The 19,780-nt window shown below is 35.9% G+C and overlaps 1 long non-coding RNA gene across 6 annotated transcripts in view; it reads left to right on the forward strand.

Moving 5' to 3' along the window:
- The window catches only part of LOC106033940 (uncharacterized), a 287,150-nt gene that overhangs the window by 73,943 nt on the left and 193,427 nt on the right, over positions 1-19,780 (forward strand). The window contains exon 1 of one of the 6 annotated variants that reach the window (XR_010831754.1): positions 2,337-2,517. The exons of 4 other annotated variants lie outside the window; for them this stretch is intronic. This is a non-coding gene — a long non-coding RNA (uncharacterized lncRNA). Of the gene's footprint in view, positions 1-2,336; positions 2,518-19,780 lie in introns of those variants that run through there. One more of the 6 variants, XR_007165599.2, reaches the window with a different exon arrangement.

Below are 19,780 nucleotides of genomic sequence, written 5' to 3' on the forward strand. Positions count from 1 at the left end.
TTCAAACAAGCACGAAAAATCCCACAGAATCCTGTGGTTCATAAAGATGAATAACTGTCTAAATGCCTGAATTTTGGGATTTTTCACAGCTGCAAGCTGTTGCAAGCATTTTGACTGTTTTGCTTGGCTTAATCCCATTAGAACAGAGCTAGGAATGCAGCAGCGATATAGACAGCAGATAGTACACAGGTCAGCTTTTTATTCTTATGCAGGGAAATAGAGAAATTGTGCTATCAGATCAGGACACTAGTTCTTCACTTATTCTTTATGGCTAAGATGTATTCCTTAGCTCTCAAATTTCCAAATGCCAATCATCTGTTGGGCATGATTAACACCTGTATAAGAGGCCTTATATCTAAGCAATTTGCAGTCCTATTCCATGTTCTGTCTCATACGGCTTAAAAAGAAATAAAGCCTAAACAGGAATATTAAACGTGTCAATTATTAGCTTTGATTACTAGAGAAACATGCAGTCTTGCAAGAACATGTAAAGCCTCTAGATGTACAATATAACATTTTGTGGCAGTTCAGATTATAAGAGTTGGACTCTTAAGGCTAAATCTTTTCATTGACTGGAAAAGGTTTTGAAAGAATCCTCTTTCATGACAGCAAAATAAATGTGTAATTCAAACAATTTATTTTAGGGCTCAGTATGTTCTTTTGGTTATTTTGTTCTGTTTTTAATACTCTTTCTTGCTGTGCATAAGGCATGCAGGATTGAGACGATTCATACATAAAATCTTCCCTTTCTCCCTCACGGGTATAGCACAGCTATGTTGCAGTGACAGACTATGATGTATGTGCTTGGGTAAACTGACTATCAGTGTTAGAAAAACAAATCTATACATCTAAGTATGGATTTTCTGTTGATTTCTTCATACAAAGTCATTTCTTGATACAAAGTCAGTCGATACCTTCAAATATTTAAATAATCTGTTAATGTTGTGGAGAGTTAAGCAGAGTTTGAAATGCTGCTGATTTTACAAACTTAATAATAAAAATCTGCTGACACAAATGTATTAGAAAGAAACCTATATAAAGGAGCAGTTAACCCAGAACTATTGTGAGATTTATTATATATTGTTTGACATACTTTCATATGAGCAAGCAGAAGTACCCCATCCTTTAGACTGTGGTAATGTGCCTTATTGTTAAATTCAATAGGAAAAGCTATTCATACTGTAGTATGATTGAAAAGAAAATTGAATCCTTTTGATGTTATAAATGTGTCTATTACTGCATGTGCACACAAATTTTCCATGGAAATTATGGTGAAAGTAGTGATTCTCCTAGAAAAATGCATTAGTGTTGACATGTTCAATTTTAGCCACATCAGAATATAAATACCCTTTAACCATGGTCAAATTGTTGAGAATGTATATAGTGTATCTACATAAGTCAGTTGTCTATCTAAAAATACATGTTCCTGTAGTCCAGTTATGTTCTCTGTTTCAGCGGAAAGGGAAATTAAAAACAGTGACTCACGCATATCACTATTTTCTTACAATATCCCATTTTAATATGTGAAGTATATTTTCATGTAACAGTTCATGATTACTGTGGTTTTTCAAAATTAAAAATTACTTAAGATTTTGGTTATGAAGCAAATATATGAGCAGTTGACTGTCCATTCATTTGCATGGCAATTGGTCCTGTGTATGTAGTGCTAAAATTACTTTTAATGGTGATAAAGTCTATGCTGCCTTGCACTGACAATTAAATAAGAGTGTATCCAATAGCTAAAGATGTCTGGTAGTAGCGCTTTTGAAATTTGCAGTTTGTCCAGCATCGTAACTAGGAAAGACAAATGTTTTTTCTATGAAGTCTGGTGTAGGCAGTCAGCTAAAATTGCCCACTGCTTTAAAGTGAATCACTGAGGCACTTTACGTATTAAGGTACGTTAAGTAATATAGCATAATGCAGTAAGAACTAACCTGACATAAGCAGACAAGAAAACATTATTTATGCTGCATCATAATTATATAAAAGCACCCATTCTTTTTTAGGAGGGAAAACTTTAATTCTTCAGAGCTCACTTGATACATCTACAGCAGTAATATTTCCTGTTGTTTTATCCCAATAAAGAGAGAGTTTTTTTTTTTTTTTCAGGCTTAGTGGACAGATTTAATTTGCAGAGTATTATAACTTCGTAAAATTCTAGAAACCTAAAAGAGACTTTGAAGACCTTGCAGTTCTGTATTTATATGACAGACAATTTTGTATCATCTGTGTGTTTAGTGTCTGGCCTAACATCAGTTCCCCATACTACTGCAATGTAACTTTTTTCTGCTGAATTAATGGAACTAGTTAGTGAAAAAGTCTGCTTCCAGGAGGTCTCTCTTCTTGTGCACTTGCATTCAGCAATATCTTCAATATTTTTAATTGAGAAGTATTTCTTTTAAGGTGACCGAAACTTTGTTTTTTCCCCCAGAAGCCTAAAATTGCAGAGTTCTAAACGTTTATCCTTGAAGTGAACGACTCCTTGTGCCAGGCCCTAATACAGCTGTTGGCATTCCTGTAAGTGGATTATCAGTCTCCTAATATTTTGATCACATATAAAAATGTATGCTCAGCTTATGCAAAATCCTGCTAATTTCCTTTTATCCTTTAGGACAGAATGCTGGAAAAATAATACAAAATTTCAGTTGGTGTAATTTTTCCATATATTATTATTTTGATATTTAAAACCCAGTGAAAACAATGGAACAGAAATAGTAGAGTGATAAAACCAAGTAAGAAATAGTATAAGTGGTTAATTGGTAGCATTCCAATACTGGAAGCAGCTGTCTTTCATGGTAAATCTCTAAAGTTCCTATTTAGCAAAGAAGAGAGCAGCCATCAAATAGGAAATAAATATACTAATTAAGAGGGAAGTACTTGTGCAAGGAGTGTACAAAGAACAGAAAGGGTCAATTTATTTTACTGTAAACTGCGGATTCTTCTGACAGAATTCAAGCTGCCTTCAGTGGTTTAGACCCCTGTAAAACAAGGAACTCAGTCATTAAATTATTTTTAACACAGTAACTTCTGAACTCTGATTATGACTTCAACAGTGATAATGCCTAAAACTCAGTTTATTGCTTGAAACTTGGTGGAGACGTGCATGAGTATGTGAGGAAAAAGTAAATCTTGTTTCGCAGAGGTAACATTTTACTGCATTTAAATGAATGATTGTAATTGCAATTGCAAAAGAAGAAAGACAGTGAAAATTACATTATTATATTGATTAGCTCAATTATGTCATTTGTTCTAAATCACTGGGAAGCTGTAGCTAGCTGAAGGAGGAGAGGTGAAAATATTTCTTTGCTCTACTTTTCTTTAAGAATAAGGAACAATAGGATATTCAACCAGGTTTTAATGACTGGGGAGAAGGAATTCTGTTGATGTTTAATAAATCATACTCCTAAACAGCTAGGAGTTTTTTCTTAACTTCTTTAAATCTAGCCCATGGTTCCTCGTGTTTTAGTTTCTGTAACTCCACCAAAATATCTCTTGGTCTTCATATCAGGTGAGACCATTTTCGAGCATAGACAATGATACCCTCAATGATTTTAGGAATGCAAATTTTTAAAGATCCTTCTTGTCTTCCTCTTAATACTTTATTTGCAAGATAAGCCAAGATATTTATATAAATAAATTATATATTAGTGTTCAAATAAATTGCTGAATATATTCAAAAGTAAGTTAGATAACAAAAAATAAACCCCACAAAGTATCATAAGCAATGAATACTTAAAAAGGCCTTGTGCAAGGAAAAACAGTGAACTTATAACTCAAAATGAAAAACTCCAGTTTTATGTATGCATTCTGAAATGCTACCACATCTGTAGGAACAACGTATTGGGCATTAAAAAAGTAATAATAATCCAGAACTACAACTAAGATAAACATACTCTATTTTAGAGTTAAAATTACTTTATACCTGTCTGATTCCTCCTGGTGTTCTAAGTTTGTTATGCTCTTGGTACAGCTGAAATATTCTCTGTGATATTTTAGAAATATTACCCCTACTGTACAATGATAATTTCAAAATCTTCATTTATAGTCAGTTATCTACCATAAAATATATCTACTGTATAATTTTTGCTGTAGTACTTGAATACATTTCATGAAAATTAAATGTATGAATCTGTCTTTTTAACACTGCCAGCGTGAACAAATTATAAAGTTATGATTTGAATGTAAAATGTATTGATAAGTACTTAGCATTCTCACAGTTTAATAAGATTTTGGAAAAAAAAAAGTACTTTTCTTTGTTTTCATTCCTTAGCTTCTCCCTTTCTCTCTCTGCTCGTCAACTAAGTTAATGTCTCTCTTCTAAATTGTTCAGTATCCAAGTATGGGTGGATATATTTACACAGAGTGAATTACGGCTGGATGCGTTCCTATGTCAACATGTGCCACGTTGATTTCTTGTAAAGTAGATCATTATTCTGTGTGGCATAAATAGTATTACCAGACTGATATGATTAAAGCCAGTGAGTCATTAATTAGCATCTAATTAAGAGATGAGTAATGTACACCAGCTATTGTATTATGTTTTTCTTTAGAGAAAGTGATTCAGTTTTGCATGATACTGTGCAACAGTTACGCTTTTATGTTGTATATTACATAATAAGGTGTGTGTGTTGGAGTATAATTTGTCAGTTTTGCTGAAAAATGTGTTAGTTTTACAGAAATTAAATCCTAGGCTATTTGATAAGTGTACTTTGGCAGGGGATATCTTTAAGGAGAAATTTCTCTGAACATATTCAAGGTAGTAATTTTGTCATTGTGTGAAGGTACTAACGTCAGTAATTAATGTTAACTTACATGGAACAGAAATAGTCTTTTTGTGTTCTAAGATATTTGTAAAATAAATTCAAGGGGAGGAAGGAAGTTGCATGAGTAGAATGAGCCTGCTTGAGCCTAGGCAGTCTCCTTATTTGCCACTTCTCATTGTCAATTGATTATTAGCAAATCATAATCAGTCTCAAACAGTGCTGGCAGTTCAGAAGAATTTTGTTCAGATGAATAGCAAAGTATGGAGACAAGGATTTAAGAAAATCCATTAAGTGTGGGTGAAATATTTATACTAGTATTTCGGATTGACAGGTTTGCTTGAACATAAATTACAGTTTTACTGAATCACGTGATACATACTCAGTCTCTTAATAATTTGATTTTATTCCACTGTTTTTAAAAAAAATCCATTATTACTGTATTTTTAAGACTGCATAAATGAAACTGTGACCAGAATGTTATTCACATTGACAACTTCTTCTGACTTTAACATAATGCTTTAAATTGTTTTCGTCTTTCACGTTTGCAACCTGTACTTGACATTTACATCAGAAAGTTGAGTGTGAAATCTGAAGACTTCTTGCAAATACAGATTTCAGAGAAGTTCTAATAAATCATGATTTATACTGGTTTGTGCACTCTGATGCATCAGAAACAGTTTCGGGGATGATTTGTCCCTTGCTCAAAGCAAGATATAGGTTTAATTCATATCAGTATCCAAGTTTTCAAAAAGGATGTCAGAATCTTGCCTACAGACTCCCAGGTGCAATGAACATGTAAAAATTGAACAACTAGACTTCTGTAAAGAATACTAATACCCACAATTTAGCCTTAACCTACTGTAGTGGTCATCTTTGGATAACTTTGTCTGAAATGTGTTCTTTCCAGTGTTTTTTCTGTCATTCTCCCCTATATCCAGGTTTCCCCTGTCACGTTATGAATGCCTTCTGAGGTTTCTATAAAGTCTCCCATTGCTATCATTTAGGCTAGTATATTTTTCATTTGGGGTTCTCGGAGTAATTTCCTGGCATTAATTACTGAAGCTCATTAAGTCCCTGTTAGCTTATAATAGATGTACTTATTCAAGTTATATTTTTACATGAATAATTTAAACCCAACTTACTAAGATGTTAATTTTAAGCTCAATACAATGCTAAGTCTCAGATGTCTTGCTCCCCAGTTTTGAACCTTCTGTTAAATATGTAGATTTTTTTTTCAATGTAGTGCATAGGAAAGAATCAGAGTAGGACTCAAAATTTCAAGTTTCATCAGTGTTGTGGAAGGAAAATACTAACAACAAATGTGTTTTCTGGATATCGTTTTCAGTTTTATTAGGCACCTCAGAGGACATTTGCTCTGTTGTACTCTTCAGTGAGGCCTAGTTTTCTAGATCCTTCAGGCAAGAAGTAGGTGAGAGAAGCAGAGCCTAGTATTCTCAAATCAGAGAGAGATGGTTTTTGAAACTTAGCCATTCCAGACTTGAGAGGGCTTTGTTCTGTGGTGGTTCCCCAACCCTGGTGAACACTGAATTTAGGCAACTAGATTCTGCTCATCCTGCTGTTGGTGCTGTTCAACTCCGTATTAGGGCTGGGAAAATTTTCAGTTGAACCTCTAAGTGAACGATTTGGCTGGGTCCAAAGAAGTCACATTTTAACAGAGCTGCAGAAAGCATTGTTCTGGTTTCATGTCAAAACTAGCAAAATAGGTCTTATCATAAGTCATGTAGTGCAGACAAATATGTTTCCTATCCCAAAATGAGCATTCAAAACCAAATGGAAGTCATCCCTTTCCTTGAAAGTAATTTTAAAGGGTGTAAACCACAGAGTCAAAATCGCCAGACTTGATATAGACGTGGTTTCACCAATTCTGTGGTGCAGTTCTTAGAAACAATAGCTTTGCAAAGACTGCCAAAATAAGCTTTAAAGTAGGTATGTGTATACTTCATTTCTAACAACAAAGTGAAGGTAGGGCATTAGAGATGGATGCTCTTGTGAACGATGTGGAAAGAATCATTTAACATGGATAAGTTTCTGTGGGCTAACGAACATTAGGCATTCTAAGTTAATGCCTACGCATGTATCCTTGCCCCCAGCACAATAGCTCTGTCTCTTTTATTGGAAGATTAGGTGGCTTGTATTATTTCATGTTTATTGTGGAATGTGTAGGACAGAAAAATGATGGCTAAGGTACAGAGAAGAAGCGGTTGGCACTGTCTTGTTTGTAAACCAGAGATTGCACCCAGTCCTCATTTTACCTTTCTACAATGATCATACCCTTAATTAGCCTTACTAAGGGTACAAGAAATGATTGAGGGTAGCTGAGTAGAGCTTGCTGTATACAAGTAACACCCAGGAAAGTTGATAAGTAAAATGTCTAATGAATTTTTCATAGTTGTTATAACAACAGTTTGAGTAACAAATGATGAATTAAAGCAACTACTTCTGCTATTATTTACCCTGGGGTAGGGCTAAGTCTAGAAGTCTGTGAAATAGGTTATACTTGTTCACAAGGCTGTGTAACTGATAAGAGACTTTAATTTTCTTACATCGCTTATTGCTTACTGATGTATATTCCTCACACCAGTAATATTTTGGGCCTTATTAATCTACCAAGTGTCTTTTTACCCTAAATTCAGGGAATAAGTGATAATAAAGGTGGTGGTAAATCATAGTTTTATTCTAGGTGTTTCAAGACGCAAAGGAAAATTTGTCTAGGAAAATATCCATAGTAGCCATGCAAATGCAGCTTTTCAGTTGAAATCAAAGTTGTGGATAGACACCAACTCGTAAGGAACCACACTGCCATCTCACAGCAGAGGGTGCCTAACTGCCCTTCATGTCACTGAAGTTTTAAGTAGAAGGAGGTACAAATTACTTTGTTTCTCATCAGTCAGCAACCTGTTTATTACAGTAAATGAGTCATGGCCCTGTATTTCTACCATACTGGTTCAGAGGTCTACAGGTGTGATACCAACAATCAGAGATCTTATTATAGCCTGTAGGTGTAAAATTATTTCTTTCTTTGCATTCCTGCATAGATTTCATTTGCATTTTTTCCAGTATGCTTTCACATCTATCATCAGAAGTTCTCAGTAGTGATTATCAGCTTTTGTTGTTGTATGTTGCTATTCTGCTATCTGGTAGAGTCTATTTTTAATATTGCTTCTGACTAATGCGTGTGCAGGCTTGTCTCAGCAGTTCAATCCTGAGTGTCAGGCATTCAATTAAACAGGGTATTTTATTTTATTTGAGAAGACTGCAGTGTGTCTAGCCCAGTAACTATTCGAGTGAGTAAGAAGGAAGGCAAATATTTCTCTTGAAAATGGCATAACATCTGCAGCCAAATGTGAAAAGATCACAGGATTAGCTTTTCTTTAACACTATTATTTCCTTTCAATAGAGTGTAAAAGTTTGAGGGATGAAGTTTAATACTGTGTGTTATTGCAATAAGATTACTTTTGCATACGTGACATAGCAGCAGTAAACTTGTACATCAGTTTTGGTTAATACCACTTGGGTGTATGTGTTATCATTTTATGGTTTTGGTGAGTTCTTGCATAAGATCATCTTAAGGTATGCATTTGTAGGTGTGTATATATTGATCTATGTGTAGTATTTTTAAAGTTTGAAACTTCAACAGGTTTTTTTGAACACATTTGAAGTTTTTGACTTGGACATTGAAATTTGAATGCAAAAAGATTATTCAGATGTGATTTAAAAACAGTTTAAAATTCCATACTTTACAAGTATGGTACTGATGAAATAACTTCATATGAGTAGTTATTACTTGGGATGTAAATTTTTCTGAAGCACACTGTGACTTAGTAGCTGGTGACCTGCTTTTGAAAACAACTTTACATATTTAAGATCATAGCTGTGTTGTCTTTTTTTAACTGCACCTTAAGCATGCTTCTGAAATTTGTCATCAGCATTGCATTCATCACCTTGCCAGCATTACCTGATCACTGAAGTAAGAGTGAATATAAGAGTAAGTTTTTGCCAAGTTGAATCGTGTTGGCTGAAACTGGTTACTAAGCGTTCCCAGGAGTAAGCTACTGTTAGAGCAGAGGGGACAGAGCTTGTACGAGCATTTAAATTGATGACGACTCAAGCTTATACCCCTTCACATACCCCAGCTACAAGGGGAGAGTTGCCTGTGTCCATTACATAAAATGCCTTTGATTTGCTACAGGTCTACCATTTTTTTTGCTAAAAATGGTAGACCTAAATCCTGTTTACAATAGTGGCTCTACAAATAATCACACAAAAAGTAGTCTTGGTACAAGTGTTACTCATCCAATTGGCATAAAATCTATATTGTTACATATACTCCTATGTAAACTTTGAATGTAAAATATCAAATGGTCTAAGTGATAGTACAACTAATAATTTTAGGTGGTTAGAACACTGTCAGCTGTTACTGTACATTTAGATAACATACAGAGTGCTAAGTATACCTGCAACCAAAGCCTGCATTAGAGTTACTTGCTGTTCAGTAGCAATAATCATCAGTGTTTTCCACTGGAATATATTTGCAGGTCAAATGTCAGGAAATTGATGATGTAAAGTTCATAGGTCGAAAAATTTAAACAGAACAAGACAAGCTTCATACTTGCATACAGGACTAGTCAGCTGAACAATTTAATAGTGTCTACCTAAAGTGGAATTGGCATGTGAGTGTAATTTTGTTACGCAATGCACCCCTGCTTACCTCCAACTTTCAAAGATGCTAACAGATCTAGTTTTACTCTATTTCTATAAGCCATCTCTTGTTCTTACTCCTCAAGCTGATAAACTTTTACTTCTCAAGCTGTACTATATTTTTCAACCTTAATAAAAAAAAAAGTCAAAAGGAATGACTTTTTCCTCAACAATGGTCTGCCTTTTCTTTTCAAAGATAATGCATTGTCAAGAGCTGAACTAGCTCCTGCTGGTGTATTAATTAATACTACCACCTGGATCTATCAACAGCAAGACAGGCAGATTCACACTAGGGGATAAAAAACAATCTGCACCTTGTCAGCCCTGCCACACTAGGAGTAGTCACAGGTCTGCAGCCCCTGGTAATTACTCACCCGGGTCTTCACACTGCCTGCATTTCCATTTTGATTGTTGACATTGCACAGTACTGCCTCATCTGCCTAAAAAGGTGGGAAAAAAGTGAACAAAGTATGTCAGGCCTGGTAATTACACCACTGTCACCTTTCACTCTTCTAGCTATTGGACCCCATCAGCAAAATGATAGTTGTCAGTCTCCTGTTAACCGTTTCATTAAAAGGGAATGATTATGTTAAGTTGAGTGAATGAGTTGACACTAAGAATCAACACCTTCTGAGCAGCTGTGAAAACATTTAGAATGGATTTATATACCAAAACCCTAACTGGAATGAGAAGGAAAAACTACAGGTTGTACAAATTAATAATAATAAAAAAAAAATCTTAATTCAAATTAATCTTGTGTGAGTGGGTGGAAGAATGGGTTCAAATTCCTGAGAAGAAAATAAACCTACATTTTTTTAGGGTCTGCATATATTTAGCAGATAGCACCTATGAAGTCATGAATTAAACTCCACTGAGAGGATTTCTCTGTTTTGTGCCAGCAGATTTACATTTCCAATATATTCCACCCTTTTAAAGCATTTGTGGTTTTCATCTGTTGGTACCAAACAGTCAATTTGTTTCAGGACACGAGAAAGAAATGTCAATGGTTTCTGCAGGAAACAGAGACTAGACTAAGAATATGTCAACAATTCTGACTCGAGTTTAAGGACTGGCAACAAAATTCAGTGCATGCTTCTATTGCAGGTTCCACAAGACTTGTCTGCAATGTTCATTAAAACTTGCTGTTTGGATTTCTTAACATAGGAAGTATATCAAAGCTGACTTACAGTATAGTTAACAAGCTGAGCTGGGTGAATGTGCCAGTGAAATGATTAAAGAAGTTCAGACATTCTTTTTTTTTGAGAATTCTATTCAAATTGTACAGAAAAAACCTGTTAACAATGTTGATATGTTGTGAGAAGGCTATGGAGAGAGATATTTAAGAGTATCTTGTTTCAAGCATTTGAACATCTTCATCACTTGTGGGTTGTTGGGAGGTGACAGGGAAGGAGGTCTTTGAGTCAGAAATCCAGCATAAGACCGTTAAAACTTGGTGGTGTTTTCTGTTTCTTAACAGAATGAATTGTCAGCTGAAGAGCAGCTATCTCTAGTTTAGATAAATGTGGAAAATGTGACCTTATGCATCATTAAGGGAATGATGGATAGATGCTACTTAATGGAAAGTTTGGTGCTTATATCTCAAACTGAGTACTTGCTGTAGCAAGATGACAATAATTTCTATTTCAGAGTCACCTTTAAGTCCAAGGGATTTCCTACACACAACAATAATCAATATGGCTTGCCTAGCACAGAATCATCTAGGTTGGAAGAGACCTCCAAGATCACCTAGTCCAACCTCTGACCTAACACTAACAAGTCCTCCACTAACCCATATCACTAAGCTCTACATCTGAATGTCTCTTAAAGACCTCCAGGGATGGTGGTGACTCAACCACTTCCCTGGGCAGCCCATTCCAATGCCTAACAACCCTTTCCATAGAGAAGTTTTTCCTAATATCCAACCTAAACTCACCCTGGCGCAACTTTAGCCCATTGCCCCTCATACTGTCACCAGGCATGTGGGAGAATAGACCAATCCCTGCCTTGCTACAGCCTCCTTTAAGGTACCTGTAGAGAGTAGTGAGGTTGCCCCTGAGCCTCCTCTTCTCCAGGCTGAACAAGCCCAGCTCCCTCAGCTGCTTCTCGTAAGACTTGTTCTCCACACCCCTCACCAGCTTTGTTGCCCTTCTCTGGACTCTCTCGAGCACATCCATGTCCTTCTTGTAGAAAGGGGCCCAAAACTGAACACAATACTTGAGATGCGGCCTCACCAGAGCCGAGTACAGGGGCACAATCACTTCCCTAGACCTGCTGGCCACACTGTTTCTGATGCAAGCCAGGATGCTGTTGGCCTTCTTGGCCACCTGAGCACACTGCTGGCTCGTATTCAGCCAACTATCAACCAGTACTCCCAGGTCCTTCTCGGCCAAGCAGCTTTCCAACCACTCATCTCCCAGCCTGTAGCTCTGCTTGGGGTTGTTGTGCCCCCGGTGCAGGACCCAGCACTTGGCCTTGTTGAACTTCATACAGTTGTCCTCAGCCTATCCAGATCCTCCTGCAGAGCCTTCCTACCCCCCCATGCCTACCCTTGGCGTTGTCTGCAAATTCATTATTCATTACTTTTTGTCAAAGAGAGGGTAATGCTAACAGTTATTTATGATCATTTTGTAGAAGCATGGAAGCCCTTCTATCCTCTGAAGAAGAAATCCCTAACCACCACCAAAAAAAATAGAATTCCAGACAATTTAAATCCTAGTAATGTCCATTGATCATATACAGCTCTATATTAATATTCTGAAGCGTGGATTTATTTTTTTAACAAAAATCGCCCCTTTAGATAGTCAAAATTGCAAGTTTGTTGAGGCAGAACACTTCTAAAAGGGTCAAAGAGAACACATTGATATGCTCTTATTGTCAAAAAATTCTACAAAGGATATCTACTAGGTGCTCTAGTCCAAGACAAAAGCTAAAAAAAAAAATAATAATAATGTCAAGGCAAGGACCAGCCTTTCAAACAAAGTTGGATTTGCAGTCAAATACAATCATTAAATCCATAGAGAGACCTCAAATGGTCATACTGGGATATGCCACTGAGTAGGGCATACACCAATGCACAGTACTTGGCTTTCCATTTATTTCTGTTGAAATTTGTTTGAACTATGTGGCTGACAGGTTTGGTCCTCATTGGAGAAACATGTCTGTCTCTGTCTGCTTTGAAATTCAACAATAAAGGGGTTCACAATGCAGCTCCCTCATATTGTGAGGCAGCTGTTGAGAGAGCTGTCTAGGTGAAAGGGTTTTAACTTCATAAGTTTATTTTAATTTGGTCATTTTTGTGACCTTCAATGTCTTCTGCCAACTCTAAGTCAGGTCATGTAGCAAATATCAACATACGGAGTGTGAAAGATTGAAGGAGGAGTTGAATGTGTAGTTCTTCAGGCTGTTTTGGGAATGGAATATTTCTCTAGAGTTGGAAATGAGGGACATGTTTCTTATACTACACTTCTCAGGCTGCTTTGGTGCTTGGGAGGGCTGGGATGGCTGGTGTTGCTTTTAGGGACCTCAAATCTTATGCCTCAAAATACTGTGTGTTATCGAATCATTGTTAATGAGGAGGATGATTACCAAACCAAGAAATTGATAGGTGTGCTATTGGTTTATTGAAGTATGCCCTTCTTGTACCTGGTGCCAAAGTAATCTCAGCTGTGTATTGACTTGTATAGCACCAAATGAGGGAATCGGGAAAACCACCATAAATAAGTTAACCATTTTTGGCTGAAAGGTTCTGGTTCATGCAAAATAAATAAAAGAGTTTGGAAGCAAGCCTTCCTGGAAAAAAAAAAAATGAATTCATGAAACCAAATTCCTTTATGAAATAATACACAAAATGATAAGCATAATTTCTAATGTCAACTTGGTTAAACAAGAGAAGGTGGGAACAGTGCATATATTTGCACTAGCAGTGTTTCTATTCCAAATATTGTGTTTATGTATCTATTCATCTTTCAAAGCAGCAAAATAATTATAAGAGACTGATTAAAAATTAATACTCTGACAGCACTTTTGTGTCCAAAAGTGCTGCTCATTCTAGGCCATCTTCCTATTAACTTTTCCGTTAAATTTCTTTTTTCATCTTCAGCCATGTAGTTTTACCATGAGAAGTGAAGCGGTAATGTAGTACTACGTCCTCCTTTTATTTCAACTCATGTTTTGAGTTATTGAGTCTAAATAGATTTTGAAATAATGTTGGAATGATGCTTGAAAACCAGACCAAGACACAGTGAAGTGTCAGACTGAAATTGCTGCACCACAATACTGGGGAATCATTTTAAAAACTGTGAATTGACTTTTGATTTTTATTGTGTTTTGAAACATGTTAAGGTTAATGAGTGTTGTTTTTTTTTTTTTTTTAACTTCATTTCTCTGCTTTCTTCCCTCCTTCTTTAAGGTAATTTTTACATCAGGTCACAAACCCCTTAAGCAGGAGTTGTATAATAGTAACAGAAAAATTCCCCAGCTTGAACTGAGTCTCTAGATCTGACTCAGTCTAGTGTTGAAGCTGTTTTTTTTTAAGTCAATTTTTGGTATATCAATATACTCAGGAAAAAAAAGGAGGAAAATGTCCCTTTGATCAGATTTAATTCATTATGAACCACAAACCAGTCCATAAATAGATGCATCCTAGTGATCTTGTACTCTGATTATTCTTACCTCCCATCAGAGATTCTGGGAGTTCAGAAATTCAGAAGTGAAACACTGTCCATAACCATTCAAAAACTGATTAACATTCAAAGGGAAACAGTTTACTACACATAACTACTATGATACTATCTTTAAGGAGTGAGATAATTTGCATTTGAAATGTAGAATTGTTGGTACAAGCTATTCTTTTGGAATATTGCTTTGAGTTATAAACCTACTTTTTTGTCTTTAGTATTTGTCACAATAAAACTTTGATCGAATCTCTTCTCTTGCATATTTTCCCTGGCGTCTTTACTTGCAATCTATTATTAAAATGCTTATTTGAATTGTAGGGTAAAGACAAACTGTTTTCCTCTATTAAAAGTTTTTCAGTGTGCAGGCAGGTACCTACGCAGTATACTGCCTCGCTGAGTAAAATACACCTAGGAACATATAGATACAGAAAGAAGTCTTGGGAGTTGTTTGTTGATTAATGCATTCTTCCAATATAGTTTATCCATGCAAAAAAATTTAATTTTTAAAAGTGTTCAAAATCTTGAACTTTAACTCTGTTGATGCCATTATTACCTTATCTTCTGGAGTTCTTCCTCAAAATATTGTTTTTCTGCCAGTAAAGACAAGCAGCCCACAAGCGAAAGTCCAATATATTATATTCTAAATCAAACACAAATTAACATATGCTGACTCATAGACTGAACATTCTCAAATTACACATATTTTGTTCCTTAGCTATTTTAGGTTATGTATGTTCCCACGTGTACGCTACAAAACCAAACATAAAACATTTAAAAAACACTTTTAACAGTTTTAAGTGGATGCACTATTTCATACTCCTCTGATATAAACAATATGAGAAACATACACATTGTGTATGAAAAGGACCAAATTCTAGTTTTGACAGATAATTAATATGAGAATTCTGATGCATTTTTTCTCCCTCTCAATGACACGTTTTTCTCACAGATGTCAGAAAAAATATTCAGTGCTTGCTTTTTTTTTTTTTTTTTGCTTTTTTCTGTTTGCTTTGTGCGTTATTTTTTGAAGGTAATGGGTACTGTGTGAGAAGACTATATAGATTTGTATTTGAACAAGCTATCTAGAAGGAAGAGCCTAAAACTATGTTTCTTCTGGGAAGAGTATTATTCAGGCTCCAGTGCTTTCCAGAAAGTTACATTAGATTAAAAAGTCTATGAAGAGGTGTGGTTTTAGAGTCACTTATTCCTGAATATTTTATTTTTCAGAAAAAAGGTCACAACATTATTTAAGGGATATCAATTCTAGATACTACACACACACCTCTTCTTACCACCACCCCCCTTCCCCCAGGGTACAGAGGAAATCCCTCCTGATACTCTAGAGCCTTTACTAAAATTCAGTAAGATGAAATATGACTTCTAACCTAAAATATTTTATTTTAAATAATGGGGGAATGGAAATAGACATATAAAACAAACAAGCTTCCACAAGAAGTAGTCATAATATAGTTCTGGCAGATGAAATTATGTCTTCAGCTCAAATTTCATAGGATCTGAGGGAGTAAATCTCTGGCTCAGAATCTTAAAATTCTGGACCCTGTTTTGCAGCCTCCTGGCACAGAACTTCTACAGAATTAGTCCGGTTCCATGGACATTTTAATCATGGAGAAACTAGAATGCTTTGGGCTTAAGTCTTTAGATTTAAAACTGTAAAGAGAGAGATTCTCTTACCAACGTTATACTGTAACTGGATCTTGCTGAACTGAATCAATAAATCCATATATGTTTGTTTCTTTCATAGCATGGAGAATTAGAACATTTGCATCTTGATCTAGCATAGCTCTTGGAGTGGCAAAATATGAGTGGTGGACATGGAACAGGACCAAGAACTAAAACAGGGGGAAAAAGTGTCTTTTTTTTTTAATCTTGCATGAAATCTAAAGATGCTGCAGATTCATTCTTTTCACTTCGATGTTTACCTTTTTATTGGTTTAAGTGACAGGAGTCACTTGGCGGGGGGGCTGGAACAGATGGCCTCCAGAGGTTCCTTCCAACCTCAGCAATTCTGTGGTTCTGTGAGTGAGAGCAACAACTAATTTTCTGCTTTGAAAAAGGTATATAATGAAGTGTTATGAGATTAAATGCATTGCTAACCAGGGAGAAGTTGAGAAATTTATCATGATGATTTACAGAGATTCTGTAAATACACAAACTTTACTACAGTGTGTTTTTAAAAGCAATGATTTTGTGTGTCTTTGCTTGACTGGTTTAGTAAATGTTAGAAGGTTGTAGTCAGAAGATAACTCTAGAATTTTAAGCTATGCCAGGCAGAGTATTTTGGCCTTTCCCCTCGTGTCTAGTCAAATACCTCTTAACATGAGCCATATGTAAAACTGCATATCATAATTCCTTAGATTATAAAACCTGGAAGATGATACCTGCCTGGCACCATGAATCTAGCATCTGATTATTTATTTAATATGCTACTGGCCTAACAGTGTTTTGTGAGTATGGATTCATTCATTTTGAGCAGGCAAAATCATTAGAGTAATAACACATGACAGTTTGGGGTTTGTATTCTTTCAGCATCTGTAATTAAAGCAACGTGCTTTTTCTTAAATTGTCAAATGTATGCATTTTATATGGGCTTTCGTATACTTATGTGTTTCCAACTCTGGAATCTGCTAGTGAAGAAGCAAGAATATAAACTGACCATGACTAGATAGCAAGGTGCTAACAAACTATAAAGTATATAATTTGGCATATTTTTTGTCACTGATATGACCTATTTCACTACCATCATATGGAAATTAGCCACACAAATGATCTGCACATCAATATGGAAGATTGCTGTCTATTTTTAGAGATCCTAATTTTTAAGCAAGTCTGTCACACAGACATTATGCAACATGCATGTATGTGGATTTCTACACAGTGAAGATATATACATTTCTTTGAACAATATTAGTATCCACATCTTTCTAATTCCCAGTTGTTCTCTTCTTGCTTGAGGGCTTCAGTCCAGCCATGTAAAGTCCATTTATGTACTGTATGCTAAAAAAGAGGCTCCCATGTGTGAGCAGAACTCCTTTCATCATCATGCCTGTGGAGGATTGAAAGTGAAGTGAGAATTTCTTTATATTGTCACAATCCTAGTGATTTAAAAAATAAACAAAGCAAACCAAAATAAAATTAAGAAGCAACAAAACAACTGATGTTTTACAATAACATTGCTGTTTCGCTTTTAATAGCAGGGATTTCCATGATCTGTTTTGCTCCATTTAAAAAAACAAAACAACAACAACAAAAAAAAACCCTTCCAATGCAAATCAAAAAAGTCAGGACAATTGAACTAGTGTACTGAAACTGTCTTAATGCAGTTTCTTTGCTACACAGTACAGATGTGTATTTTGTTTTTATCCCCCTCCAGACTTTTTAAAATCACATTGTTATCTTAGTCTTTGAAATGTAAAAATGCTGGGACATCAAAGAAATATTGTGATGGTCAAAGAAATTTAGAAGGAGACTGTATATAATGAATACTTAACACTGGAGGTTTACTACATGTTTTGTGAAGATATCCATTGTAGCAACTCAGAGCTGGAAAATGAGGCATGAAATTGTTTGTAGAAGGTTCAGTAATTTGAATGTTAAGCATTTGTATGTTCGTTGCAAAGCTAAGCTTGAAGTTTTAGTCATAGCATGGGTATTTGTGCTGTTGCTTGTTTAACAAAAAGCAGGTAAGAAAACTTTACAGCAGCTGAGGAAAAACATTCAGAGAAATAAAAGAATATAAAGACCAACTCTTGAAGAGATATAGATGAGGATAGCCTATTTGACTTAAGTGGTGTTTTACTCTAGCTGAGGATCTGAGAAGCACAGCAAATTAACCTTCTCAAAACTTTTGCAATGGGATTCAAACCCACCAAGTGATCTAGAACCAGATAAGCTGACATTAATTACTATAGAGAGCTGCTTAAATCTTAATCCTGCTATATTTATACAGCTTTTAGTATTTGAGGTTTTTTGTATAAAGCTTGTCAATGCCTTTGCCAATCATAGCATCATTTAGGTTGGAAAAGACCCTTAAGATGATCAAGTCCAACAATCAACCTAACACAAGTCCACACCTAACCCATGCCCCTAAGTGCCACCTCCACACATCTCTTAAATTCCTCCAGGGATAACAAATCCACCCCTTCCCTGCACAGCCTGTTCTACTGCCTAACCACCCTTTCTTTGAGGAAATTCTTCTTGATACCCAGTCAACAGCTGTGCTGGCACAACTGGAGGCCATTTCTTGATGTTCTATCATTTCCCACCTGAGAAAAGAGACCAGTCCCCATCTTGCTGCAACCTCCTTTCAGGTAGTTGTAGAGAGCCAGGAGTCTCCCCGCAGCATCCTTTTTTTCCAGGCTAAACAACCTGACTTCCTACAGCTGCTCCTCATGTGTTTTGTTTTCTAGTCAATTCATCAGCTTTGTTGCTCTTCTCCAAATGCATTCCAGCAACCTAATGTTCCTCAGTCTCACAGTACTTGCACTTTAGGGAAGTTATGCTTGCAGAAGTCTGCATTTTTTCTTTTGATTCTGTTGACTTCAGTCAGGATTGTCTGTCTCTTTAGTACAAAATTTCCTTAAAGTTGGTAGTTGCGTCATGCGATGAGTGGTCACGTTCTCCTATGACAGAGAATGCCACATGACCTGCTATATGACAAGAGGTACACATGATTGGGACTCCCAGTGAATGTTAATGTGATGGATGGTGTTTTTGAAATAGGGAAAAAAATACCATGGAGTGGCCTGCTAAAGCTATTCATACCATGTGTGTGTTTACTTTCTAACACAAGAATTCCCTAGGACAGAGGACAACATAGTCAAATGAATGTTTCACTAGCCTGAGATTAGTCCATGTGCTGTAGAACATGTATCAGTTTCTCATCCTTTTTCTCCAGTTACTATATAAAGCAACTGTAGCACCTTGAAAATTTGCATGAAGGTCAGCTAGCCAAAGCCAGCAGAATTGCTGAAATCATTTTTTTATTTCCTCATTGCTCTCCCACAACCTTCTGAAAATAAAGATTTAAATGTTCTCATGACACATTTCCAAAGTAAGTATTTCAATCATCTAGAGTTGCTGTAGTCTAAGGAACAGATCTGTAGTATTACGAAATTCCATGGACTTGCAGTAAAGTTGAGTTTGGGTCTCTGGTGGTAGCTGTGCATTAATTATCAGGTAGTGTAATGAAGTCTCTGGTCATAGTGGTAGTTCTGGTAGCAGTTAAAATATTTCAGGGAATAGGTTTTATGGGTAAAACCAATCCTGTGGCTTTTTGTATTATGTGATATTTGTATTCTTCTTTCTTACTTTCATCAATCACTTATACTAGGTTTGATTCTAGTCATCCTTACTGAATTCTGTAATTCTGTCGGCCTCAGTGGTTTTTTTTTTTTTTCTTAATCTGGAAGCTGCCAGGGTATTGCCAAAACTTTGATTTGTGTACATTACAGAACTAGTGAACATGATGATTAGTCATGCCTGTACTGTGGGAGTATTCACAGCTAGGCTGACTAACTTCTGAGGACTCACTCTGGTATGTTGGATTTTGCTCTACTATTAGTGTCACTAAATTCATACAAAACGGAGTGGGTACATCATTGT

The sequence above is a fragment of the Anser cygnoides genome, chromosome 5 (assembly GCF_040182565.1).
Source record: "Anser cygnoides isolate HZ-2024a breed goose chromosome 5, Taihu_goose_T2T_genome, whole genome shotgun sequence".
Taxonomy (NCBI): Eukaryota; Metazoa; Chordata; class Aves; order Anseriformes; family Anatidae; genus Anser; species Anser cygnoides.